General features: G+C 47.5%; 1 pseudogene; it reads right to left on the bottom strand.

Annotated features, from left to right (window-relative positions):
* Positions 1–13,779, bottom strand: part of LOC123992394 — a 29,248-nt pseudogene that overhangs the window by 8,779 nt on the left and 6,690 nt on the right.

Genomic DNA, 13,779 nt, shown 5'->3' with positions numbered 1-13,779 from the left:
TTTATTAACTCATACCTGGCCTGTTCCATGGTGTCCTAATAGAACAGAATAGTTTATTAACTCATACCTGGCCTGTTCCATGGTGTCCTAATAGAACAGAATAGTTTATTAACTCATACCTGGCCTGTTCCATGGTGTCCTAATAGAACAGAATAGTTTATTAACTCATACCTGGCCTGTTCCATGGTGTCCTAATAGAACAGAATAGTTTATTAACTCATACCTGGCCTGTTCCATGGTGTCCTAATAGAACAGAATAGTTTATTAACTCATACCTGGCCTGTTCCATGGTGTCCTAATAGAACAGAATAGTTTATTAACTCATACCTGGCCTGTTCCATGGTGTCCTAATAGAACAGAATAGTTTATTAACTCATACCTGGCCTGTTCCATGGTGTCCTAATAGAACAGAATAGTTTATTAACTCATACCTGGCCTGTTCCATGGTGTCCTAATAGAACAGAATAGTTTATTAACTCATACCTGGCCTGTTCCATGGTGTCCTAATAGAACAGAATAGTTTATTAACTCATACCTGGCCTGTTCCATGGTGTCCTAATAGAACAGAATAGTTTATTAACTCATACCTGGCCTGTTCCATGGTGTCCTAATAGAACAGAATAGTTTATTAACTCATACCTGGCCTGTTCCATGGTGTCCTAATAGAACAGAATAGTTTATTAACTCATACCTGGCCTGTTCCATGGTGTCCTAATAGAACAGAATAGTTTATTAACTCATACCTGGCCTGTTCCATGGTGTCCTAATAGAACAGAATAGAGTTTATTAACTCATACCTGGCCTGTTCCATGGTGTCCTAATAGAACAGAATAGTTTATTAACTCATACCTGGCCTGTTCCATGGTGTCCTAATAGAACAGAATAGTTTATTAACTCATACCTGGCCTGTTCCATGGTGTCCTTGCCCAGGTATATGATCCAGTAGAAGAGATTGAAGAGTGCGAAAGTCAGGGGGAACATGATGCGGGAGTACTGGTCTATGGGGCTGGTGCCAGCTGGCGCTGAGATGGGGGGCACAGCTGAACCCTGCAGCAGGAAGATGGGCACCGGCTCACTTTGGGCTATGGAGTTACGCCTCTTCTTCAGGCCCCCACTCTCTGATGGGGCAGAGGGGAAAGGGGTGATGGTGGAGGTAGGGAGGTTTAGGGGTGGATGTAGAGGACAGGTGGAGTGTTAGAGGTGGAAGGCTAGGGTGAGACATAGAGGAGGGTTGGAGGGTTAGGGCTGGAAGAGGAGGAGGGTTAGGGGTGGACGTAGAGGAGGGTAGAGGGTAAAGGGTTAGGGGTGGACGTAGAGGAGGGTTGGGGTAGAGGGTTAGGGGTGGATGAAGAGGAGGGTTGGGGGTTATGGGTCGATGAAGAGGAGGGTTGGGGGTTAGGGGTGGACGAAGAGGAGGGTTGGGGGTTAGGGGTGGATGTAGAGGACGGTTGGGGGGTTGGGGGTGGACGAAGAGGAGGGTTGGGGGTTAGGGGTGGATGTAGAGGACGGTTGGGGGGTTGGGGGTGGACGAAGAGGAGGGTTGGGGTAGAGGGTTAGGGGTGGACGTAGAGGAGGGTTGGGGTAGAGGGTTAGGGGTGGATGAACAGGAGGGTTGAGGGGTTATGGGTGGACGAAGAGGAGGGTTGGGGGGTTAGGGGTGGATGTAGAGGACGGTTGGGGGGTTGGGGCTGGACGAAGAGGAGGGTTGGGGTAGAGGGTTAGGGGTGGACGTAGAGGAGGGTTGGGGTAGAGGGTTAGGGGTGGATGAACAGGAGGGTTGAGGGGTTATGGGTGGACGAAGAGGAGGGTTGGGGGTTAGGGGTGGATGAAGAGGAGGGTTGGGGTGGACGAAGAGGGTTGGGGGTTAGGGGTGGACGTAGAGGAGGGTTGGGGGTTAGGGGTGGACGAAGAGGAGGGTTGGGGGTTAGGCGTGGACATAGAGGAGGGTTGGGGGGTTAGGGGTGGATGAAGAGGAGGGTTGGGGTGGACATAGAAGAGGGTTGGGGGTTAGGGGTGGACGAAGAGGAGGGTTGGGGGTTAGGGGTGGACGAAGAGGGGGGATGAAGAGGAGGGTTGGGGTGGAAATAGAAGAGGGTTGGGGGTTAGGGGTGGACGAAGAGGAGGGTTGGGGGTTAGGGGTGGATGTAGAGGAGGGTTGGGGGTTAGGGGTGGACATAGAGGAGGGTTGGGGGTTAGGGGTGGACATAGAGGAGGGTTGGGGGTTAGGGGTGGACGAAGAGGAGGGTTGGGGGTTAGGGGTGGACATAGAGGAGGGTTGGGGGGTTAGGGGTGGACGAAGAGGAGGGTTGGGGGTTAGGGGTGGACAAAGAGGAGGGTTGGGGGTTGGGGGTGGACGAAGAGGAGGGTTGGGGGTTAGGGGTGGACGAAGAGGAGGGTTGGAGGGTTAGGGGTGGATGTAGAGGATGGTTGAGGTAGAGGGTTGGGTGGATGTAGAGGAGGGTTGGGGTAGAGGAGGGTTGGGGGTGGACTTAGAGGAGGGTTGGGGTAGAGGGTTAGGGGTGGACGAAGAGGAGGGTTGGGGTAGAGGGGTATCGGGGGCTTAGGGGTGGATGCCCATAGGAAGAAGGAGATTACAGAGAGAGGATCTCAGTACTCTAGGGCTGATTCACAAATGGCACACCATAACCTATATAGTGCACTACTTTTGACTACTAGTGAACAGGGTGTATCTGGGATGCAAGCCTTCAGCTCTGAGCGCCTAGTTGTGCTCTGTTTATATTCACACTCATTAGAAACATCTAACCATGAGCCTGACACTACTGAGACGTGAGCAAGCTCTCGCAGGACGCCAGCCGTCCATACATAGTATCTTACTGGATTAGCATATAGCATATAGAGTATAGTATATAAAATATAGCATGTAGCATATAGAATATAGCATATAGCATGTAGAATATAGCATATAACATATAGAATATAGCATATAGCATATAGCTAGCTATACCCACAAAGATATGAGAGCATGACATCTGTGTACATAACAATTTAATGTGTGGTGTTCTGTAGTTGAATGGGGAGAGTCTTAGTGATGGTGTTCTGTAGTTGAACGGGGAGAGTCTTAGTGATGGTGTTCTGTAGTTGAACGGGGAGAGTCTTAGTGATGGTGTTCTGTAGTTGAACGGGAGAGTCTTAGTGATGGTGTTCTGTAGTTGAACGGGGAGAGTCTTAGTGATGGTGTTCTGTAGTTGAACGGGGAGAGTCTTAGTGATGGTGTTCTGTAGTTGAACGGGGAGAGTCTTAGTGATGGTGTTCTGTAGTTGAATGGGGAGAGTCTCAGTGATGGTGTTCTGTAGTTGAACGGGGAGAGTCTTAGTGATGGTGTTCTGTAGTTGAATGGGGAGAGTCTTAGTGATGGTGTTCTGTAGTTGAATGGGGAGAGTCTCAGTGATGGTGTTCTGTAGTTGAACGGGTAGAGTCTTAGTGATGGTGTTCTGTAGTTGAACGGGGAGAGTCTTAGTGATTGTGTTCTGTAGTTGAACGGGGAGAGTCTTAGTGATGGTGTTCTGTAGTTGAACGGGGAGAGTCTTAGTGATGGTGTTCTGTAGTTGAACGGGGAGAGTCTTAGTGATGGTGTTCTGTAGTTGAACGGGGAGAGTCTTAGTGATGGTGTTCTGTAGTTGAACGGGGAGAGTCTTAGTGATTGTGTTCTGTAGTTGAACGGGAGAGTCTTAGTGATGGTGTTCTGTAGTTGAATGGGGAGAGTCTTAGTGATTGTGTTCTGTAGTTGAATGGAGAGAGTCTTAGTGATGGTGTTCTGTAGTTGAATGGGGAGAGTCTTAGTGATGGTGTTCTGTAGTTGAACAGGGAGATAGCCAGTCTTAGTGATGGAGTTCTGTAGTTGAATGGAGAGAGTCTTAGTGATGGTGTTCTGTAGTTGAATGGGGAGATAGCCAGTCTTAGTGATGGTGTTCTGTAGTTGAATGGGGAGAGTCTTAGTGATGGTGTTCTGTAGTTGAATAGGGAGATAGTCAGTCTTAGTGATGGTGTTCTGTAGTTGAACGTGGAGGTAGTCAGTCTTAGTGATGGTGTTCTGTAGTTGAACAGGGAGATAGCCAGTCTTAGTGATGGTGTTCTGTAGTTGAATGGGGAGAGTCTTAGTGATGGTGTTCTGTAGTTGAACAGGGAGATAGCCAGTCTTAGTGATGGTGTTCTGTAGTTGAACGGGGAGAGTCTTAGTGATGGTGTTCTGTAGTTGAATAGGGAGATAGTCAGTCTTAGTGATGGTGTTCTGTAGTTGAACGTGGGGTAGTCAGTCTTAGTGATGGTGTTCTGTAGTTGAACAGGAGATAGCCAGTCTTAGTGATGGTGTTCTGTAGTTGAATGGGGAGAGTCTTAGTGATGGTGTTCTGTAGTTGAACAGGGAGATAGCCAGTCTTAGTGATGGTGTTCTGTAGTTGAACGGGGAGAGTCTTAGTGATGGTGTTCTGTAGTTGAACGGGGAGAGTCTTAGTGATGGTGTTCTGTAGTTGAACAGGGAGATAGTCAGTCTTAGTGATGGTGTTCTGTAGTTGAACAGGGAGATAGTCAGTCTTAGTGATGGTGTTCTGTAGTTGAACGGGGAGATAGTCAGTCTTAGTGATGGTGTTCTGTAGTTGAACAGGGAGATAGCCAGTCCTAGTGATGGTGTTCTGTAGTTGAACGTGGAGATAGCCAGTCTTAGTGATGGTGTTCTGTAGTTGAACAGGGAGATAGCCAGTCTTAGTGATGGTGTTCTGTAGTTGAACAGGGAGATAGCCAGTCTTAGTGATGGTGTTCTGTAGTTGAACGGGGAGATAGCCAGTCCTAGTGATGGTGTTCTGTAGTTGAACGGGGAGATAGCCAGTCTTGGTGATGGTGTTCTGTAGTTGAATGGGGAGATAGCCAGTCTTAGTGATGGTGTTCTGTAGTTGAACGGGGAGATAGTCAGTCTTAGTGATGGTGTTCTGTAGTTGAACAGGGAGATAGCCAGTCTTGGTGAATGCTCCTCTTTACAGTTACAGCTGCATAGTGTAAAACCCCTAGCTACCAACCCTAACCATGTCTGTGTATTTGTGAATGTGTCCAGCCATCCACCCTTCCAGTAAATAACTTACAGATGAAGCACTCTCATCATCCTCCTCATCATAACTTGCTTCAGCCAGGGCCTCCATTTTTTTCTGCCTGGCGTTCTTCTTCTTCTTCTTCAGTCTGTTGGCCTCCAGCGTCGCAAAGTAGTTGACAGCGGCGAACTCGATGAGCGCAGACGCCACGAAGACTCACGGCGATGAACCAGTCCATGGCTGTAGCGTAGGCCACCTTGGGCAGAGACTGGCGGGCACTGATGCTGAGGGTTGTCATGGTGAGGACCGTGGTGATGCCTGTTGGTTGTTAGGATAGGGGAAATGGAGAACATAGAAACAGAATTAGAACACTATTATGAGAGAGAGAGAGAGATTACATCTGCAATCCTATATATGTGGCTTGTTTGCCTGTTCCCTCTCAGAGCCTCTGTATACACACAGTCTCTCCCAGTCACATCATGCATTGGACACAGTCTCTCCCAGTCACATCATGCATTGGGTATATGAAGTGATATACAGTATAGGCTGAATTAAGTTTTGGAACACTATTGAGAGCGAGAGAGACACAGACACACAGAGAGAGAGAGAGAGAGAGAGAGAGAGAGAGAGAGAGAGAGAGAGAGAGAGAGAGAGAGAGAGAGAGAGAGAGAGGAGAGAGAGAGAGACAGACACAGAGAGAGAGAGAGAGAGAGAGAGAGAGAGAGAGAGAGAGAGAGAGAGAGAGAGAGAGAGAGAGAGAGAGAGAGAGAGAGAGACACAGAGAGAGTGGGTGAGAGACAGAGAGAGAGACACACACAGAGAGAGTGATTGAGAGAGACTAAGACAGAGATCTCTCTGTCTCTCTAAATTAAATTTAAATTTAATATTGAACATTCAATTGCCAAAATATTCCATTGTTTCTGTCAGGTCCACATAATTTTTCATGGTCTCATCTACTGCTCAGGCAGTAGCAGCCAGCCAACCATCTAACATTATCTCTGTTTGAAATGTCTCTCTGTCTCTCTCTGTCTCTCTCTCGCTCTCTCTCTGCCTCAATTCAAGAAAGAGGGTTGTTATCATACTAAGACACAGTGACAGAGGGTTGTTATCATACTAGACACAGGGACAGAGGGTTGTTATCATACTAGACACAGGGACAGAGGGTTGTTATCATACTAGACACAGGGACAGAGGGTTGTTATCATACTAGACACAGGGTGTTGTTATCATACTAGACACAGGGACAGAGGGTTGTTATCATACTAGACACAGGGACAGGGTGTTGTTATCATACTAGACACAGGGACAGAGGGTTGTTATCATACTAGACACAGGGACAGAGGGTTGTTATCATACTAGACACAGGGACAGAGGGTTGGTATCATACTAGACACAGGGACAGAGGGTCATACTAGACACAGGGACAGAGGGTTGTTATCATACTAGACACAGGGACAGAGGGTTGTTATCATACTAGACACAGGGACAGAGGGTTGGTATCATACTAGACACAGGGACAGAGGGTTGGTATCATACTAGACACAGAGGGTTGTTATCATACTAGACACAGGGACAGGGTGTTGTTATCATACTAGACACAGGGACAGGGTGTTGTTATCATACTAGACACAGGGACAGAGGGTTGTTATCATACTAGACACAGGGACAGAGGGTTGTTATCATACTAGACACAGGGACAGAGGGTTGGTATCATACTAGACACAGGGACAGAGGGTGGTTATCATACTAGACACAGGGACAGAGGGTTGTTATCATACTAGACACAGGGACAGAGGGTTGTTATCATACTAGACACAGGGACAGAGGGTTGGTATCATACTAGACACAGGGACAGAGGGTTGGTATCATACTAGACACAGAGGGTTGTTATCATACTAGACACAGGGACAGGGTGTTGTTATCATACTAGACACAGGGACAGGGTGTTGTTATCATACTAGACACAGGGACAGAGGGTTGTTATCATACTAGACACAGGGACAGGGTGTTGTTATCATACTAGACACAGGGACAGGGTGTTGTTATCATACTAGACACAGTGGGTGCAGGTACAGAGGGTTGTTATCATACTAGACACAGGGACAGGGTGTTGTTATCATACTAGACACAGTGTGTGCAGGTACAGAGGGTTGTTATCATACTACACACAGGGACAGGGTGTTGTTATCATACTAGACACAGGGACAGAGGGTTGTTATCATACTAGACACAGGGACAGAGGGTTGTTATCATACTAGACACAGGGACAGAGGGTTGTTATCATACTAGACACAGGGACAGAGGGTTGGTATCATACTAGACACAGGGACAGGGGGTTGTTATCATACTAGACACAGGGACAGAGGGTTGTTATCATACTAGACACAGGGACAGAGGGTTGTTATCATACTAGACACAGGGACAGGGGGTTGTTATCATACTAGACACAGGGACAGGGTGTTGTTATCATACTAGACACAGGGACAGAGGGTTGTTATCATACTAGACACAGGGACAGAGGGTTGGTATCATACTAGACACAGGGACAGAGGGTTGTTATCATACTAGACACAGGGACAGAGGGTTGGTATCATACTAGACACAGGGACAGAGGGTTGGTATCATACTAGACACAGGGACAGAGGGTTGGTATCATACTAGACACAGGGACAGGGTGTTGTTATCATACTAGACACAGGGACAGAGGGTTGTTATCATACTAGACACAGGGACAGAGGGTTGGTATCATACTAGACACAGGGACAGAGGGTGGTTATCATACTAGACACAGGGACAGAGGGTTGTTATCATACTAGACACAGGGACAGAGGGTTGTTATCATACTAGACACAGGGACAGAGGGTTGTTATCATACTAGACACAGGGACAGAGGGTTGTTATCATACTAGACACAGGGACAGAGGGTTGGTATCATACTAGACACAGGGACAGAGGGTTGGTATCATACTAGACACAGAGGGTTGTTATCATACTAGACACAGGGACAGGGTGTTGTTATCATACTAGACACAGGGACAGGGTGTTGTTATCATACTAGACACAGTGTGTGCAGGTACAGAGGGTTGTTATCATACTAGACACAGGGACAGAGGGTGGTTATCATACTAGACACAGGGACAGAGGGTTGTTATCATACTAGACACAGGGACAGAGGGTTGGTATCATACTAGACACAGGGACAGAGGGTTGGTATCATACTAGACACAGGGACAGGGTGTTGTTATCATACTAGACACAGGGACAGAGGGTTGGTATCATACTAGACACAGGGACAGAGGGTTGGTATCATACTAGACACAGGGACAGAGGGTTGGTATCATACTAGACACAGGGACAGAGGGTTGGTATCATACTAGACACAGGGACAGGGTGTTGTTATCATACTAGACACAGGGACAGAGGGTTGTTATCATACTAGACACAGGGACAGAGGGTTGGTATCATACTAGACACAGGGACAGGGTGTTGTTATCATACTAGACACAGGGACAGAGGGTTGTTATCATACTAGACACAGGGACAGGGTGTTGTTATCATACTAGACACAGGGACAGAGGGTTGTTATCATACTAGACACAGGGACAGGGTGTTGTTATCATACTAGACACAGGGACAGGGTGTTGTTATCATACTAGACACAGGGACAGAGGGTTGTTATCATACTAGACACAGGGACAGGGTGTTGTTATCATACTAGACACAGGGACAGGGTGTTGTTATCATACTAGACACAGGGACAGGGGGTTGGTATCATACTACACACAGAGGGTTGTTATCATACTAGACACAGGGACAGAGGGTTGTTATCATACTAGACACAGGGACAGAGGGTTGTTATCATACTACACACAGAGGGTTGTTATCATACTAGACACAGGGACAGGGTGTTGTTATCATACTACACACAGAGGGTTGTTATCATACTAGACACAGGGACAGGGGGTTGTTATCATACTAGACACAGGGACAGGGGGTTGTTATCATACTAGACACAGGGACAGAGGGTTGTTATCATACTAGACACAGGGACAGAGGGTTGTTATCATACTAGACACAGGGACAGAGGGTTGTTATCATACTAGACACAGAGGGTTGTTATCATACTAGACACAGGGACAGGGTGTTGTTATCATACTAGACACAGGGACAGAGGGTTGTTATCATACTAGACACAGGGACAGAGGGTTGTTATCATACTAGACACAGAGGGTTGTTATCATACTAGACACAGGGACAGGGTGTTGTTATCATACTAGACACAGGGACAGGGTGTTGTTATCATACTAGACACAGGGACAGAGGGTTGGTATCATACTAGACACAGGGACAGAGGGTTGGTATCATACTAGACACAGGGACAGGGTGTTGTTATCATACTAGACACAGGGACAGAGGGTTGTTATCATACTAGACACAGAGGGTTGTTATCATACTAGACACAGGGACAGGGTGTTGTTATCATACTAGACACAGGGACAGAGGGTTGTTATCATACTAGACACAGGGACAGAGGGTTGTTATCATACTAGACACAGAGGGTTGTTATCATACTAGACACAGGGACAGGGTGTTGTTATCATACTAGACACAGGGACAGAGGGTTGTTATCATACTAGACACAGGGACAGGGTGTTGTTATCATACTAGACACAGGGACAGGGTGTTGTTATCATACTAGACACAGGGACAGAGGGTTGTTATCATACTAGACACAGGGACAGAGGGTTGTTATCATACTAGACACAGGGACAGAGGGTTGTTATCATACTAGACACAGGGACAGAGGGTTGTTATCATACTAGACACAGGGACAGAGGGTTGTTATCATACTAGACACAGAGGGTTGTTATCATACTAGACACAGGGACAGAGGGTTGTTATCATACTAGACACAGGGACAGAGGGTTGTTATCATACTAGACACAGGGACAGAGGGTTGTTATCATACTAGACACAGGGACAGGGTGTTGTTATCATACTACACACAGAGGGTTGTTATCATACTAGACACAGGGACAGAGGGTTGTTATCATACTAGACACAGGGACAGAGGGTTGTTATCATACTAGACACAGGGACAGAGGGTTGTTATCATACTAGACACAGGGACAGAGGGTTGTTATCATACTAGACACAGGGACAGAGGGTTGTTCATACTAGACACAGGGACAGAGGGTTGTTATCATACTAGACACAGGGACAGAGGGTTGTTATCATACTAGACACAGGGACAGAGGGTTGGTATCATACTAGACACAGGGACAGAGGGTATCATACTAGACACAGGGACAGAGGGTTGGTTATCATACTAGACACAGGGACAGAGGGTTGGTATCATACTAGACACAGGGACAGAGGGTTGTTATCATACTAGACACAGGGACAGAGGGTTGTTATCATACTAGACACAGGGACAGAGGGTTGGTATCATACTAGACACAGGGACAGAGGGTTGTTATCATACTAGACACAGGGACAGAGGGTTGTTATCATACTAGACACAGGGACAGAGGGTTGTTATCATACTAGACACAGGGACAGAGGGTTGTTATCATACTAGACACAGGGACAGAGGGTTGTTATCATACTAGACACAGGGACAGAGGGTTGTTATCATACTAGACACAGGGACAGGGTGTTGTTATCATACTACACACAGAGGGTTGTTATCATACTAGACACAGGGACAGAGGGTTGGTATCATACTAGACACAGGGACAGAGGGTTGTTATCATACTAGACACAGGGACAGGGTGTTGTTATCATACTACACACAGAGGGTTGTTATCATACTAGACACAGGGACAGAGGGTTGTTATCATACTAGACACAGGGACAGAGGGTTGTTATCATACTAGACACAGGGACAGAGGGTTGACACAGGGACAGAGGGTTGTTATCATACTAGACACAGGGACAGAGGGTTGGTATCATACTAGACACAGGGACAGAGGGTTGTTATCATACTAGACACAGGGACAGAGGGTTGGTATCATACTAGACACAGGTACAGGGTGTTGTTATCATACTAGACACAGGGACAGAGGGTTGGTATCATACTAGACACAGGGACAGGGTGTTGTTATCATACTAGACACAGGGACAGAGGGTTGTTATCATATCATACTGTTGTTATCATACTAGACACAGGGACAGGGTGTTGTTATCATACTAGACACAGGGACAGAGGGTTGTTATCATACTAGACACAGGGACAGGGTGTTGTTATCATACTAGACACAGGGACAGAGGGTTGTTATCATACTAGACACAGGGACAGGGTGTTATCATACTACACACAGAGGGTTGGTATCATACTACACACAGAGGGTTGTTATCATACTAGACACAGGGACAGAGGGTTGTTATCATACTAGACACAGGGACAGGGTGTTGTTATCATACTAGACACAGGGACAGAGGGTTGTTATCATACTAGACACAGGGACAGGGTGTTATCATACCAGCCACAGTGCGTGCAGGGACAGACTCTTTGTTGATCCAGAAGGCTACTTGCGACAGCACCACCACCATAATCAGAGGGATGTACGTCTGAATCAGGTAGTAGCCTAGCTTCCTCTGTAGTAGAAAATGGACTACCATGACAGAGTAGTCACCTGAAAGATAAACCGAGTAGGTATCAGCAGAGAGACTGATACAGGAGAGAAGAAGATACTTAGCGAGAAGAGAGGAGAATTGTCCTTGGACCTGGAAAGGCTGTAGCGATATAACCAATTAGAGACATATAGAGAAGATAGTGTATCTGACTGCCCACGGGACGTGATTAACCCCCTGCCCTAAGACAGAGCAGATCAGAGAATAATATATATATATTTTAACATTTGAGTCACTTAGCAGGCATTCGTATCCAGAGCGATTTACAGTTAGCACAGTAATCTTAAGTTTGGTGGGACAACCACATATCACAGATATAGAAAGTACATTTCACCTCAATAAAGTAGCAATCCGTAGTATCGGAGCTAGAAGGGGGGGTGGGGTCAAGTGCAACTGCTGGTTCAGTTTGTATTTGATTTATTTTATTTTTTTGGCGCGGGGGGGGGGGGGTCTAGGTGAGGAGGAGGACTATTTAAGATACTGTTTGAAGAGGTCGGGTTTCAGAAGATAGTCAGGGTCTCTGCTGTCCTAGCATAGCCTGGAGGTAGGGGGGGGGGGGGGGGCAGGTCCTCTTGCTGTTCTGTAGATAAGCCACAGGGTCTTGTAGTGGTAGGGAGGGGGGGCAGGTCCTCTTGCTGTTCTGTAGATAAGCACCAGGGTCTTGTAGTGGTAGGGAGGGGCAGGTCCTCTTGCTGTTCTGTAGATAAGCACCTGGGTCTTGTAGTGGTAGGGGGGCAGGTCCTCTTGCTGTTCTGTAGATAAGCACCAGGGTCTTGTAGTGGTAGGGAGGGGGGCAGGTCCTCTTGCTGTTCTGTAGATAAGCCCCAGGGTCTTGTAGTGGTAGGGGAGGGGGCAGGTCCTCTTGCTGTTCTGTAGATAAGCACCAGGGTCTTGTAGTGGTAGTGGGGGGCAGGTCCTCTTGCTGTTCTGTAGATAAGCACCAGGGTCTCGTAGTGGTAGGGGGGGGGGGGGTCCTCTTGCTGTTCTGTAGATAAGCACCAGGGTCTTGTAGTGGTAGGGGGGGGGGGGGTCCTCTTGCTGTTCTGTAGGTAAGCAGCTGGGTCTTGTTGTGGTAGGGGGGGGGGCAGGTCCTCTTGCTGTTCTGTAGATAAGCCCCAGGGTCTTGTAGTGGTAGGGGGAAGGGGGGCAGGTCCTCTTGCTGTTCTGTAGATAAGCACCAGGGTCTTGTAGTGGATGCGAGCTTCATCTAGAAGTCAATGGAGTGTGTGGAGGAGCAGGGTGACATGAGAGAACATGGGAAGGTGGAAAACCAGGTGGGCTGCAGCGTTCTGGATGAGTTGCAGGGGTTTGATGGCACATGCAGGGAACAGTGAGTTGCAGTAGTCCAGACGGGAGAGGACAAGTGCCTGGATTTGGACCTGCGCTGCTTCCTGTGTGAGGAAGGGTCGTACTCTACGGATGTTGCTCTTCCTGTGTGAGGGAGGGTCGTACTCTACGGATGTTCCTCTTCCTGTGTGAGGAAGGGTCGTACTCTACGGATGTTCCTGTTTTGATGTTTGCAGAGAACGACAGGGTGTTGCCAAGGTTCTTTGCACTCTGGGAGGGCAACACTGTGGAGTTGTCAGCCGTAATGGAGAGGTCTTTGAGCGGGCAGGCCTTCTCCGGGAGGAAGAGCAGCTCCGCCTTGTCGAGGTTGAGCTTGAGGCGCTCTAGCAACTTCTTGTTGTGGACCGGCTGCCTGCAGGCTGACCACGGTCATCAGGTGAACGGTGTTTCCTCCGACACATTGGTGCTTACGGGTTAAGCGGGCGGTGGTAAGAAGAGCGGCTTGGCTGGTCATATTTTTCGGGGGACTTATGACTGGCCCTTCACCTGCCGAGCCCGTTGGGGAGTTGCAGCGAAGAGACAAGATCGAAAAAGGCGATATTTAAAAAAATAAATAAATAAAATAAATAAATAAAACAGACGCATAGTTGCCAAAGCTACAAAAAGAGAGAGAGCAAACATGAGATCTGGAAATAAATAGGTAGTCTTCCTCTCTCTCCTTCCTGCACAACAACTTGGCAGAACAGTCTTTGTTTCAACGACGATCTTAGTTTTGTGACAAAAGTGCCAGTAACACGGCCGCCGCTTGCTATAACTA

This window comes from Oncorhynchus gorbuscha, linkage group LG13, assembly GCF_021184085.1.
Source record: "Oncorhynchus gorbuscha isolate QuinsamMale2020 ecotype Even-year linkage group LG13, OgorEven_v1.0, whole genome shotgun sequence".
Lineage (NCBI taxonomy): Eukaryota > Metazoa > Chordata > Actinopteri > Salmoniformes > Salmonidae > Oncorhynchus > Oncorhynchus gorbuscha.
This window is presented reverse-complemented; position numbering and strand designations above follow the sequence as displayed.